We start from the raw sequence: 13,985 nt of genomic DNA on the forward strand, positions 1-13,985 counted from the left end.
TTGTTAGGGGGGCACTAGGAATAAAAACTCTTTTAATTGTTTCCGCACATGGTGCCTCAGAGATCTCTTTTAATTGTTTCTGTCTTGCTTTCTTTGGGTCCCCTACCCCTATTTACCATAGAAAAAGGTGGATACGTATTTATTTAAAATTTTAATTAGTATAACATACCATGAGCTACTAATAAGTTATAATATCTTCAGATTTTTTAAGTTTAATTGAACATTTTAGCCTTTATTCCTAATGCTCATTTCCATTCTGGTCCTACATAAAAAGTTTTCAAATTGGTTGCAAACATGATGCTTGCTTGACTAACGGGTAAGAGTCACAATAAAGAAAAGGACCAAGGGAAAAACACTACACTAATTAAGTCCATTTCATTGCATTATCTCAAAAGGACACGAAGGAGAAAGAAAATGTTGTGAGGCAATTTACATGGGTATTTAAGGTGGGAACATTATCTTTAGTACATACCAGATTTATGTGTATACATTACTGCATGTCCCTCCTTTTTTTTTCTTTTCTCAAGTTGAATTGGACAGTAATAGATTGAATGTTGTAGGATGCCAAGCATGCAAACATTGAGAATGCATTGATCTTGGCCGGAGATCATCTATACTGAATGGATTACATGGACCTTGTGCAGGTAAACATGTTAATTTTTTGTATCAGAGCTGTGTAATTATCAAGACAATTAAGGCAATTATATTTGGCTTTAAGTTCTTCTCACTACTTGTTATTGAAATTTATTACTGATTGTATTCTGTGAATATTTTGTATCATTCAGAGAATCAAGGCAATTAATTCACAAAAAAAACTATCTCTATGTTTCTTTTCTCTTACCCTTCTTATGTTCATACACCAAGTCTTTTGAATAATTTTGCCAAAGGTTCCAAAGTTTTAAGACACACTGAGTTCATACATGGAGTGTTTCTTAATTTTATTTTCATAATTTTTTCTGATTATCTATCTTTTATAATTAATATGCAGAGTCATGTTGAAAGAAATGCATATATTACAGTATCATGTGCTGCTGTAGATGAAAGGTGTGTTGTCTTCTTTTTACATGTGTTTCTTTTTATTGCGCTTTTGTTTGTTTAGTATCATTGTGCTACTGGGAGAAAATATTCTCTTTCATTGAGAAGAAAAGAGTCATTATACAAAAAGAGTAGAGACACACTAACTTCCTCAACACAAAACGTTTTAAGTTTAGTCTTTCCGAGTATGGAGGCATGCCGAGACTAAGTACAGTCTTATTTAAGTTTCATTTTAAGTTTAGCATGACTTTCCCTGATTATGGCCTGCCTTTATGTATTGAATTTACAGGGTACATGATATGCTAGGCGGGTGTATGTTGGAGGCCTCCCTCCTACTGCTAAATATCTTTTTTGCCAATTAATTTTAGTCATTTGATCAAAGCTTGTTACAGTATCTTACCACACTCTTGACATACTCTTTACTTCTGATTCTTGTAATATTTGAGTTATGGAAATGATGCTAATGTGTCTCAGTCACACTTTACGTATGCATTTTCTATTTTAATGCAAATTTTGTCTTCCAAGTCTTTCCAACATTTAAAAAATTAGGAATCAATATTTACTCAGATTTTTAAATTTAACATTCCATTTTTCATATATTGATCCTACTTGAGAGAGCATTGTTTGTGACAGTTTGGCTTTTTTTTTTTTAATCTTTTTCTGATCTTGTTATACTGCAGTCAATTGCAACTTTCTTGAATCAAATTATGGCTAAGATTGGGGGAGCCCAGGTACATAATAAACTTCAACGAATTATGTTGCAGCTAGCCTCATACCTTTGAATTATGACAATCATTATCCATAAGCATTTACCAACAAAAAAAATCAGTATCCATAAGTATATTATAATATATGGAATATATGTGTGTGTGTGTTTGAACAGTGGCCATTTCAATTATCTAAAAGGCTTTGCAATAGAATCTGGGTTCACTAATTTTTTTTATTAATTCAAGAATCATACGTTAATTCTTGAGCCAGTGTTAAGCATGAAAAATAAATAAATGAATGAATACCTTGATTAATTCAAGAATATGTGTGTTTGAGTGTTTGAACAGTGGTTCCCTCAATTATCTAATAAGGCTTTACACTGGAATATGGATCCACTAATCTTGAGGAAGTGTTAAGCAAGAAGCATAAATAAATACCTTGTGGCTTGCCCTTGACTCTAGACATTCTGCAATTGAGAAGAGGAAAACAATGGTGTCGGCTTCCAAATAATCATTCATAGCAATTGTCCCAATAACTGTCAAATAAAAGAAATTATTGGAAATGTACTTTCGAAATGCATAAATGTTATAATAATATTTGATTAATAAGTAGAAGTTAATTGTATAATAATTAAAAAGTACCAATTCCCTTTCTTTCTCGAGCTCTATATTTTAAACAGCGAAAATATATAATATATAGTAAAAAAAAATTTCTCATTGGATTGAGTCGGTTACATAAATCAAAGAGTTTAATTTTGTATAGTTAGAAAAATAAGTTAGTTATTGTAAAAGTTACAATTTACTAACCATAATAAATTATAATTAAATATTAGTATAAAAAAAATTTATACTGTCAAGACATAAACTATTTACTCTAAATCAAATAATGGTCACGATATTTTATGATGAATCATATCATAGACGTTTATCACATTTAGGCTACCCTCCATTTGGTTTAAACTTCTGAATAATGTCCTTACGTAAGGCAAGTTAGTGAACTGTGAACCCATCTTTTCTAATTTCTTCTATGGGTGGTTTTCCAACTTTCTCTCAAGTGTTTTTATTTCTAGCTAATCATATATCTTTTCTTGTATGTTAACTCATCCAGAGACATTTTCTCCTCTATATTACATTGCATTTATTCTCTTATTAACTTTCTATTACAGGTTTATATAATTTTTAGAAATTTTAAAGTAAATTGTGTTCATTTTAGATATTAAAATAATATTATATATATTTTAACATATATAACATTATGTGTAAAAAAACACATATAACATTTATAAGTTATATTAAAGAATAAAAATACTCCTATATACAAAAATACATTTACTCATCTGAATGTTAACTAATTACTACTTAATTTGGATACCTGTGGCTATACTACTTAAGAATTTATGATCTAGTTTGATTCTATCACGTCTTGTATATATATAAGACGTTAGCATATATATTATTTCTATCATATGTTTGATAACTTCTAGCAAAGATATTCTGGGGGGTCAAGTTTGTTGCTTTCACGTCGATTCAATAATTCAAGTTCTTACATACAAGGCAAAAAATATTGGTTAAAATGTGATTTTAATCCCTCTAATTTCTTAAATTTTCACTATTACAAAATCGACTTTTAAGGATTGTTTTAATGTACATTTAACTGTGGTTGTGAAATCGTCTTAGAAGCCAATAACGTTAAAAGTGATTGATGTATCACGACGGTTATAAAATAAACCGTCTTAAAAAACATGTCTCTATCTAAGACATTTCTTACATAAAAATTGTTTTAGAAGGTGCATCTTTTAAGATGACTCTTACATAAGAACCATCTTAGAAGATGCACCTTCTAAGATGATTCTTACATAAGAATTGTCTTAGAAGAAACATATTCTAAGATGATTCTTATGAAAAAATCGTCTTAGAAGATACACATTCTAAAACGGTTATTATGTAAGAACTATTTTAGAAGAGACATATTTTAAGATGGTTTTTACATTAGAACCGTCTTAAAATGTGACTCTTCTATGAAAGAACCATCTTAGAAAGACGGTTCTTCCAAAGAATCGTCTTAAAATGTGTCTCTTAGAAGAACCGTCTTAGAATGTGCTTCATTAAATAATTTCACTGATATATACAAACATACTATATCATACCATCTCAAAATTGATATTTATACTGAACTACAATCAGAGAAAATAAGGCAATGGCAGAATGAAAAAAATGACTTCAAATCCCTAGAAATTACCAAATTCAACCTTATATGAAGAAAAAGATTCCATTTGAATTAAGGTAAAAAGAAAATGTATCACAAGGTCTACATAATAGAAACCTCATCTATCTTGAAGCATCATCTCAAAGTAAACTTGATTGCCAATTATCTTGATGAGGATGGATGAGGTATGTCTGCAAGAACTTATTTGCATGTCTTTTACATTAGGTGTGCCTTAAAGCTGCCTAGTCCCTCACTATATCAATATTAATTCAATCTTCCCCCATGAATGGAAACAATATTTTGAGATGGATGCATTAATTTAGTCAGTGTCACATGTACAATGCACACAACAACAGTATTAATAGGTCATTTTGTTAAAGGCTCAAAGAAACTGGATTAGAAATGCCACACTTGTGGACCAAAACTAGCATGCCAAATTACAAACTAGCAACTTAAATACAGTTATTCAACTGAGCATAGCATATACATCCACATGGGCATATAGCATATAATAAACATAAATTTGTTAAAGAAAAGGGGGTAAATAGGAGAAGGAAGATTATATATAATAGATTTTACCTCTTCTTACACTTAGTCATTATATTGTAGTCCATACATCTCCTTAGGTATAATGACTATAAGACAAATATGTATATTGTTAGAACAACATGCAATGATATTATCTTCAGAGACCCGAAATCAGGAGATCAAGAGGTAAAAAAATAAAATAAAAGGAAGCAATACGTACTACTAAAGAGAAGTAAATAGTATAAGAAATTCTCCTAAAACAATAGATAGAAAAAGAGAATTGAAAATGTTTTTCAATTTCACATTCATCAATACTTGAAAATTGTTTCATTTGGTAACATGGAATATTTTAACTCTTTCTTTTGCAACTCCTCAAGAGCTTTCTAAAAAAATCTGCATTCTTCTAGCAAGGAGATCTGGATGAATACATTCGACACAAAAAATCATCATGTCAGGGAAATATTAACAGTGGCATATAAACCATATAAAAGACATCATATTCCTAAACATGCAATTCTAGTGACAACAAAAATATTTGCATTCAATGAAAAACACAATTTACCTAGAGCGAGACATCCAAAACATGAAAATATAGATGTTGAGAAAGTTCTCTATTTGAGTTATAATGGCTATAATGCATAAAGGCTATCATTGGCATTTACAAAAACTCACAAACAGTGAAAGCCCATTTAAAATCCTATCATCTTATAGCAAAAGATAATTGAGGTAAAAGTTACATCAAACAAAAATTATGTGAAGAGGCATTATGCTATATGCATTAAACAAGAAATAGTTGCAGCAACATCCAGAGGAAAGACCTTATACAAAAGCATTTCCCCATGCTCACACCATTCATTTTCTGGAGGATAATCATCTTCCAATGTCCCTTCATACGCTTCTATAATTTCAATAGCCTTTGATGCATTGTTTCATATTAAAAGCCAGTACAACAAACTATCAAAATAAAATTATGCCATTTGAATAACAATTATCAATAGTGAAGCCTGGGTACTAGCATGATCCAAAGGTTCACAACAGAATTTTGATTTCGAAGCAATTCAAACAACATTGGGTCCAAAATATCCTCCCACAACATTACCAAGTTTGGTCTCATTCTTAGACCCTACAAGAATAACACACCCCCACTCAACAACCCCCATCCCCCCCTCCCCCAAAAGATGGCGAAAATATACCTTGTTTTTGAAGTGTTTCATTTTAATTATATTTTTTCAGAATTTTTATAATTATTTTTAGGACATTTAGGAATACTTTCTGCATCAAGAACGTAGAGATCACCAAATTCATGACCTTTACCAATAATTATCTTTGTCCTAAGATGCTGATGGTGTATGTAGTTAGTCAGTAATTTAGGCTACATTCTGTGTAACCATGTACAAACATGCTAAGTAAGCTCTCAGGTTAGTTATGCCAGCTGCCAGTTACTTATGTCAATTGAATTTTGTAATGATTTAGTTAGAAGCTTGTATCTCAAACCTATCATGCATAAATAAGAGTCTTTTGACTTTCCTCTCTGTAATCAAAATTTGCATTCACTTTCAATAAACAAAAGTTATTTTTCTCTCAAATGTCATATTTCTATAGATCCTGAAATAAAAAGTGACCAAGACAACAAAGCAATTAAAAGCATTGGTAAATATAGCAATCAATTACATTATCTCAAAAGCATCAACAAATTAAACAATAGGAACATTGACAATCTAAGGGTCTTTTTAGCTAGGTAAAACATTTCCTATTTTTAGATATAATTACAAAAATGCGACCTTGTTTTTACTTTGTTTCTAGTTTTCAATATTTCATACATGAAATAGTGAAAACAACATCTAAGAAGATAATCCTTAGGTCTCATATTATATATTATTTAGTAAAAAAGGAAGCTCAAGCAACTATCATTAGGATAAAGCATTTAATTTTATAAAAAAAAAGTCATACTTAGAGTTCAAATGATGAGCAATAGCAAAGCCAATCCAATTCATGTGATGATTTGACTTGAGCGTCAGAAGTTGTTGTCGTGTCTCAACAAAGCCAGTTAAGTCTCGCATTTGAGTCTGATAGTGAGAAGTAAAAGCACATTCACATGGATCAAAACATTAAGAGTATGTTTGAATGAAGAATTTTAAAATTTTGAGAATCTCAAATGCTTCAATTTAAATTCTTTCATTTTAAAAATTAAATTTCTTTATTTTCAAAATTTTGTGTTTGGATGAAATTGCAAAACATAAAGAGACTAAATCTAATCAGCAAACAAAATAGCCAAAGTTCTAGAAGGAGCAAATTAGCCAATCTACATCACCTTCGCTACCTCAACAGGTTCAGCAAAAGGGTCAAACAAGCCAAATACCAACACTCACACATCACCATCCACAAGCTCAAGTCCTCCCCCCTACACACACAAACAAAAACAACTCCATCTATAACTTATAATTCTAACATTTCACAGCAGAAGACAGAACATTCATTCATACCACTAAGTGCAACAACCCTAGATCTATAAGGCCGTTTGCAAACCTCAAGCAACAATGCAACCTCTTTTCCGAAATTCGACGCCGTCACAAACTCATCCTGAATCTCCTCAACAACCTCGTGGAGATCCCTGGTGCCATGTGCAGACAAAGTGGTGATGTTGCTTCAAATGGAAGAGTCACCGTCCACCGTCGTAAGGGTCGCTTTGTCAATCTTGAAACTGACCCCTTTCTTCGTATCGCGCTCTTCGGAAGCAACAGTGTCAGGACTATGAAGAGAGAGATTGAGTGCTGTTGGAAGAGAGAGATTGAACGCAGAGAGAAAGAGAAGAGTGAGAAGCTACGAAAGAGTACAAAGGAGAACGTGTTTCACAAAAGAATTTTAAATTCTTTCATTTTTGAAAGAATTTGAAATCCTAATATTTAAGTTAATTAAAATACCTGACCAAAATACTAAAATTTTAATTTCTTTTCAATTTTTTTATCTAAACACCTTATTTAATTGAAAAGTAATTAAAATACTTTAAAAAATTAAATTACCCTATTAAATTTCTCCATCCAAACATACTTTAAAGAAATTCACTTAGTGTGTAATTTGAAAGTGATACAGTAAAATATCTTTTCAAAATAGTTGTATCTGTTGCAAGTTGGAATTATAAATAACTTAATTACTATCCACTTTCCAAATAGCTTTAGTTCATTGAGCAGCTTAGATTCAACATGAACCATTCAACTAAGTGTGAATTGTGCAATCAAGAAAATTCGCCGAAAATCAATTTTCTCCTATTTTTATCTTCAACTGCATCCTTCGGACTCTCCAGTGATGTGAGCTTTGACTATGTAATGGAAGATTCCAAATGGTAAAAGGCTGGAGAGAGATTTTCCTTTCACCTTTATTGTTAATCGTGCGTAGGATTAATTAAAAAAATAATTCTAGAAAGATTTATATTAAATTTGATTTGAATAGGTAACAGAATAACAATAATTTCTAACGTAAGTACCTATCTACCTATGAGCTTCATCAAGAGTCATAATTCATTAATGAACTTAGAAAGAAAATTACAGTATCATAAAAGTACCATTGTTGGCAATGATGGTAAGTTAAGGACAAAGCTCACAATAAACTTTCCTCCACACCAACAAACAAAGCAATAACAAAGAAGAAAAAACACAAAGAAACAAAATAATTAAAAGACGGAAAGAGAAAAACAACTTCTGTAAGGAAAAAAATATATCATTTTTTGTGTTACTCATTTAAAAGAAAATAAAATATCCCGACAAGAAAGGAAAGGCATGGACAAACAAGTACTAAAAAGTTATACCTCCATGGTCAGGAAATTTTTTCAAAATGGTATCGGCTGCTTTGAGGCCCTTTTTGTATTGTTTGGTTTCATAGGATTTCTGCAGCAATGCAAACAAGTAAAATTAAGCTCCACATATTATTTTTGACCGGGGGTAGTTTATAGTAGTATTGAGTTTCAATTTATTTTTTTAAAACAATAATCAGTTTTTATTTTATTTTTATATTTTTTTAAATTGTGGTTACTTTTTTCTTTTAATTTTTAGTTTAAAAATAAATTTACTTTTGAAAGTTTTATATTCTATTAAAATTAATTTAAAAGTATTTTTTTAACACAAACAGTTATAAAAATATGATGATGATGGTAATGTCCATGTGAATAAAGAATAAAGGTAGTGCCAATAGTGAAAATGGTATTGGCAGGAGTAACGTGTTGGAGGCGGCATTACAAGTGGTGTTAGCAGTCTATGGTGGTTATAATTGAAAAAGTAGTGTTAACAGTCTATGGTAGTTATGATTGAAAAAGTAATTGTTAAATGTATGTATTATACTAAAAATAAAAATCAAATTTATAGACTTTTTTTCTTAATTTTGAAAATAAAGTATTATAAAAAAATAAAAATCAAATTTATAGAATTTTTTTCTTAATTTTGAAAATAAATGTAAAAATATTTTTTTAAAAATTAAAAATCATTTCAATTTTATTTTTGTCAAAATTTCTAAGAAAACAAGTTGATTTGCAAGCAAGAATGCGCTAGAGAGTAGTAGTTTGTTAATATTTGCAAACAAGTTGTCAGCTTTTTACCTTTGATTTTATGGAGGCAGTTGATGCAGAAGGCTGTTCTCTTTCAACGTGCTTCGATGATTTTTTGGGTACAGATGGTTTCTTATCTGCACTCACCAACAGGGTTTACAAGAAGGATAAATTAGATATGAAATTGGATGGAGATAAATGGTATGGGAATGGGGCCATAAAGACATACAGTAAAACACTTATAGGCCATTAGCTTCACGGCTTCTTCATTATGTTGTAGCACCTATTTATATATATATTTCCAGAGAGTAGAGATATAAGCAATAAGCATGTCGCAAACAGTATAGTGCTCATTATATGTCAAAAGAAGTTCTTTAACTTTAGGTCCTGTCCCAAATACAAGAATATACCCAACTATATCACCTTCACACTACTACAATTTTTAGATTTAACATCACACGATTAATATTGATTATTCACAAAACCGATGTTAACAAAAACGCAATGGTATTTTTGTAAATAAGTAGACTTAGTTAACATCGGTTTATTCGAAATCGATGTTAACTATTCGATATTAACATCGGTTATTTAAATAGCCGATGTTACTAGGGAGTAGTTAACATCGGTTTTGGAAAAACCGATGTTAATATCGAGTTGTTAACATCGGTTTGGGAAAAACCGATGTTATCGAGTTGATGTTAACATCGGTTTTAAGAAAACCGATGTTACCTAGTTGATGTTAACATCGATTATTTTTAAAAAAATCGATGTTGTTATCATTATATATTAAAAATATGAAATTACACAACCTGCGCGCTTGAACCCTATCGTTCTTCTTCTTTCTCCTTCTGCTTGAGTTCGTCTTTGTCACAAACTGGCCTACGCTTCCATGACTGCAACCACATTGTGGAGTTCGTCTTTGTGGAGTTCGTCTCTGCCACTTATCGATTGAGGTACGTCCTTTCGTTTTAACATTAGGCGTTCCTCGTTTTAACATTTGGTCACTTTCGCAGCTCAAAGAAAACTAGGAAAGGAAAGAGTCCCGGAAAGGGTGGGAATCGATTTTGGAAGTCCATTGTGGTTGGCCTTAAGACTCCCAGGGCGTTCTTCTTCTTTCTCCTTCTGTCTGAGTTCGTTTTTGTCGCAAACTGGCCTGCGCTTCCGTGACTGTAACCACATTGTGGAGTTCGTCTCTGCCACTTATCGATTAAGGTACGTCCTTTTGTTTTAACATTAGGCGTTCCTCGTTTTAACATTTGGTCACTTTCGCAGCTCAAAGAAAACTACGAAAGGAAAGAGTCCCGGAAAGGGTGATAATCAATTTTGGAAGTCCATTGTGGTTGGCTTTAAGACTCCCAGGGAAGCCATCGAAGGTATGTCTCTGTTGTCATGTTTCGAAACCAATTGCTTAACTTTGTATATATCATGTCTACTTTGCTGCTCAGGTGATTTCTTCGTCTTCTTTAGTCGCTGTCAAGGTTCGTTGTTGCTTGTGTTCTGTGTGCTGGTTAGTGTTCAGTGCTGATTAGGAATATCTTCGCCACGGACGACAATTGACAATCGGTGAGTATATGCATCTATATTTGTGCTTCTTACCAAGATGAGAATATGCTTGTTGCTAATAATTAAAATATGTTGTGTTGTAGTTCCTCTGGGTATTTGTATTTTGAAGTAATGGATTTGAGTCATTTGATGTTGCGGGATGTATTTGTATTTTGTTCGTTTGTATTTGCTCTTTAGTTCATGAAGTTGATGGTTTGAGTGTTCACCATTTGTTTGATTCGTGGTTTATTACTAGACAAGTTTGTTAAATAAAATAAAATAAAATTTGAATCATGAAATGAGCCCTCCAATTTACTCTTTATGTTGACATGTTTAAATGTTGTTAATGTGTGTTTGGTACATGTAAGCCCTGCAACAAAGCATGTTCCATGCATGCTTTGAATGTATTTGGTACATGTGACTTGTTGGTTACTGGTTAAAACATGAGCTTACTTAGTATTAATGATTTTAGGACTGTGTGTTTGAAAGGATGATTGCTGATTTGGTTTTCACCTATAACCACTATTTTAGGAAGGCAAACTGTGTCCCACTATTTTAGTACTCTCTTTGACCAGAGTCTCACATTGAACTTTTTGTACAAGTTCTTTTGCAACCCTAGGTAACATCTGTTCTGCAGTTGTGGTTGGTAAGAAATTGTGCTTATGTTGAGCCTATAGTGAATGAAGTTACAGACCTTGCAAAATCATAATCCTTTATGGGTTAATTACACTTATGAACCTCAATAGTGGCTAATGTATGAAAATTGTGTTAATTATTTCTTTGGTTTTTTTTAGCACATTTCCTTAAGAACCCCATTGTTTGTTTTGGGTTTTACAAGAAATGTAGCACATAAGCAAAATAGAATTCTTTTTAACTTCAAAAATAAGATCTGATAGAGATTTTTGTCAAGGTGCTGTTTGAAGCCTTACATGCTTTAAGTTTGTATTGGATGAACATTTGTTTGTTTTGTAAACAAATTTGTTATTGGTAAATCCAAGATTAGGATACTATATAGAAAAAAGTAGTACAAGATTCTAAAATGAAGTGTTCTGCTTCCATTTCATTTGCTTTTCTTTAAATCCACATGTGCAATAATATTTGATCGTATTGGCCGCAGTCATATCACAAATCTGATTGTTGTCATCATTGTGCTTTTGTGTAGGAAGTATATTTGATATTAGGCCTACATATGTGTGGTTACAGTTTAATTTTGTTATTCACAATTGCTTGAGTTCTATAAGATTCTTCGACATATACAAATGGTCAAACAACTAATCAAGGATTCCAGAGTTGGGATTTATTCCTTAGATTTTTCTGATAGTTTAGGGTCAAAAGAATTCCACTCTTAATCTACCTTAACAAATATCAAATAAAATGAAACATGGGAATGGGTTAATCTATCAGAGGTATATCTGTCCTCCTATTGGTGGTAACTCATTTAATCTGCCGATGGATTATTCTTTCAACATACATTCAAATGCATAAGCTGCATTCCAAAGTTGGTCCTGAAGTAATTTCTTAAGGCTCACTTCATCTTGAGATAAAGTTGTATCATTGAAACCAGCCTCCAAAGCATTCAACTCCCTTTTTAAATTCTAGACTTTTGTAGCATTGACATCACCATTGGATAGACTCCACTGCCTTATACACTCTTTAATGAACTTTAGTTTCTGTTTTAGAACAACCCCCCCATCCAGGAGGGTGATAACTACCCCATTTAACCTTATGTCCTGGTTTTCTTTTGATTTCTAGACATTAGCCAAGGTAGTATTTGACTGTGCCTCCAGCTTATTTTCTGAAAGTTCATATACTGGAATTAATATTTGATTGCTTTGTCTTATTTCTTTCCATTTGAATCGGGAAATTCAAGTTTCTTTTGCCGTTGATGGGACTGTGCTACTTGCTTCACTTTCTGTTAAAAAAATGGACAAGTAACCTTCTATTAAAAAAAGCTTAAAAATATTAGACTCTTGGGACCTAGCCAAAATAGAAGTCAGCAACTGGGATAGCGAAGAATGTGCCTTTTGCCCCCAAGAACTCTTCCAAAAAACTGATAGTTTTTGCTGTGTTTTATTACTCATTCAAACTCTATTCAACGGAGATCATACTAATTCTTGCAGCCACACTTGGTTCCTAGGAACGTCTGCAATGGATGACAAAACATTAATACAAACACACACTTTAATTGTAGAAGAAGCATCTAATGTGAGATTACCTATCTCAGGTGTTATGAACCCCCTTAAGGCATACCCTTGTAGGTTAATGGCACTGACCCTTTGATGGTTGAGGCTGCATGTGACTCCATGCCACTTGCAAAAGTGAGTTGAACTATTCCAAGAAGCCAAGACATTAAAAGGGTTGTTTTCTACTGCTTCTTTGAACTGAGAGATGATAATTGGTCTGTGTCATTTCCTAAGGCACTAGCAGTGCTCTTAGGTTGCAAACATAGTAGGGTGGCACAAAAGAGAACCACAACAGTGCATGCTAATAAAATATTAGATGATGCAATCTTCTTGTTATGGACATGGCTCACACATTTGGAGAAGGATTTTGGTATCCATTTCAACCAATGGTCATCCAATATCAGAGCAGGATTTTCTAATAGTATAGCATAGCATACTCAAGCAAACAATTGTATTATGTTTATTTTCTAGTATTGGTTCAACTGCATAGGGACCAATCCTGAGTTGTCTATTGTATTTTCTAGTACCTTTGGTACTTAATTAATATATTAGTATTTTGGCTGATAAAAAAAATAAAAAAACAACAGTGCATGTGAACCAGAATGAAGAGTTTGTCTTTCATTTAGTTTTAGTCGTGGAGAATGTCAACCAAATGAAAACTGTTTGGTATAAAGTTGAGTTGCTATAATTCTGCTATATACAAAAGAGTCTCTATAATTGATAACTAGCTAGGAGTTACAGTTGTTTTAATGACTTATGGTGTGTGTGAACATTCGTACCTTTTGAGTTCACTTAAGTTGATATAAAGCTATAAAATTCTTGCTATTATTATTAGGATAAGATTTATTGTGCTTCTGTTGACTTTGAAATTAAACTAGTCGTGACATAAGCTCGATCGTTACCAATAGTTATTGATCCTGTGGTGATAGGCATTGTTGAGAAGCCAGAGGTCATTGCTGTTTTGAAATTAATTAAAAGTGGTCTTGCGGTCATTGCTCGAAAGTGAATTGTGTTGAGGCCTCAAACTTAGGTATTTATATGTTTTATTCGAAAACTACTCTCAAATTGTTTGTGTATGCATTACTGGTATAGTTGTAGAACTGTTTGATTTATACGCACCAGTTGCTGCTAAGTACAGGATAAATTGCAATGCCATGAAAGTAGTATTTATTGAATAATTTGGAAAGTAAATGATTGAGGCCGTACCCGAATCCAATAAATATTAAAATGTAGTAACTAGGAAGTGATCC

The 13,985-nt window shown here is 32.1% G+C and overlaps 1 long non-coding RNA gene across 1 annotated transcript; it reads left to right on the forward strand.

Moving 5' to 3' along the window:
• Window positions 1–336: 336 nt before the first annotated feature.
• On the forward strand, window positions 337–1,503 carry LOC114395038. Its single transcript, XR_003662939.1, has 4 exons — window positions 337–446; window positions 561–644; window positions 989–1,044; window positions 1,325–1,503. It is a non-coding gene; the product is annotated as an uncharacterized LOC114395038 (long non-coding RNA).
• Window positions 1,504–13,985: the final 12,482 nt, after the last annotated feature.

The sequence above is a fragment of the Glycine soja genome, chromosome 18 (assembly GCF_004193775.1).
Source record: "Glycine soja cultivar W05 chromosome 18, ASM419377v2, whole genome shotgun sequence".
Lineage (NCBI taxonomy): Eukaryota > Viridiplantae > Streptophyta > Magnoliopsida > Fabales > Fabaceae > Glycine > Glycine soja.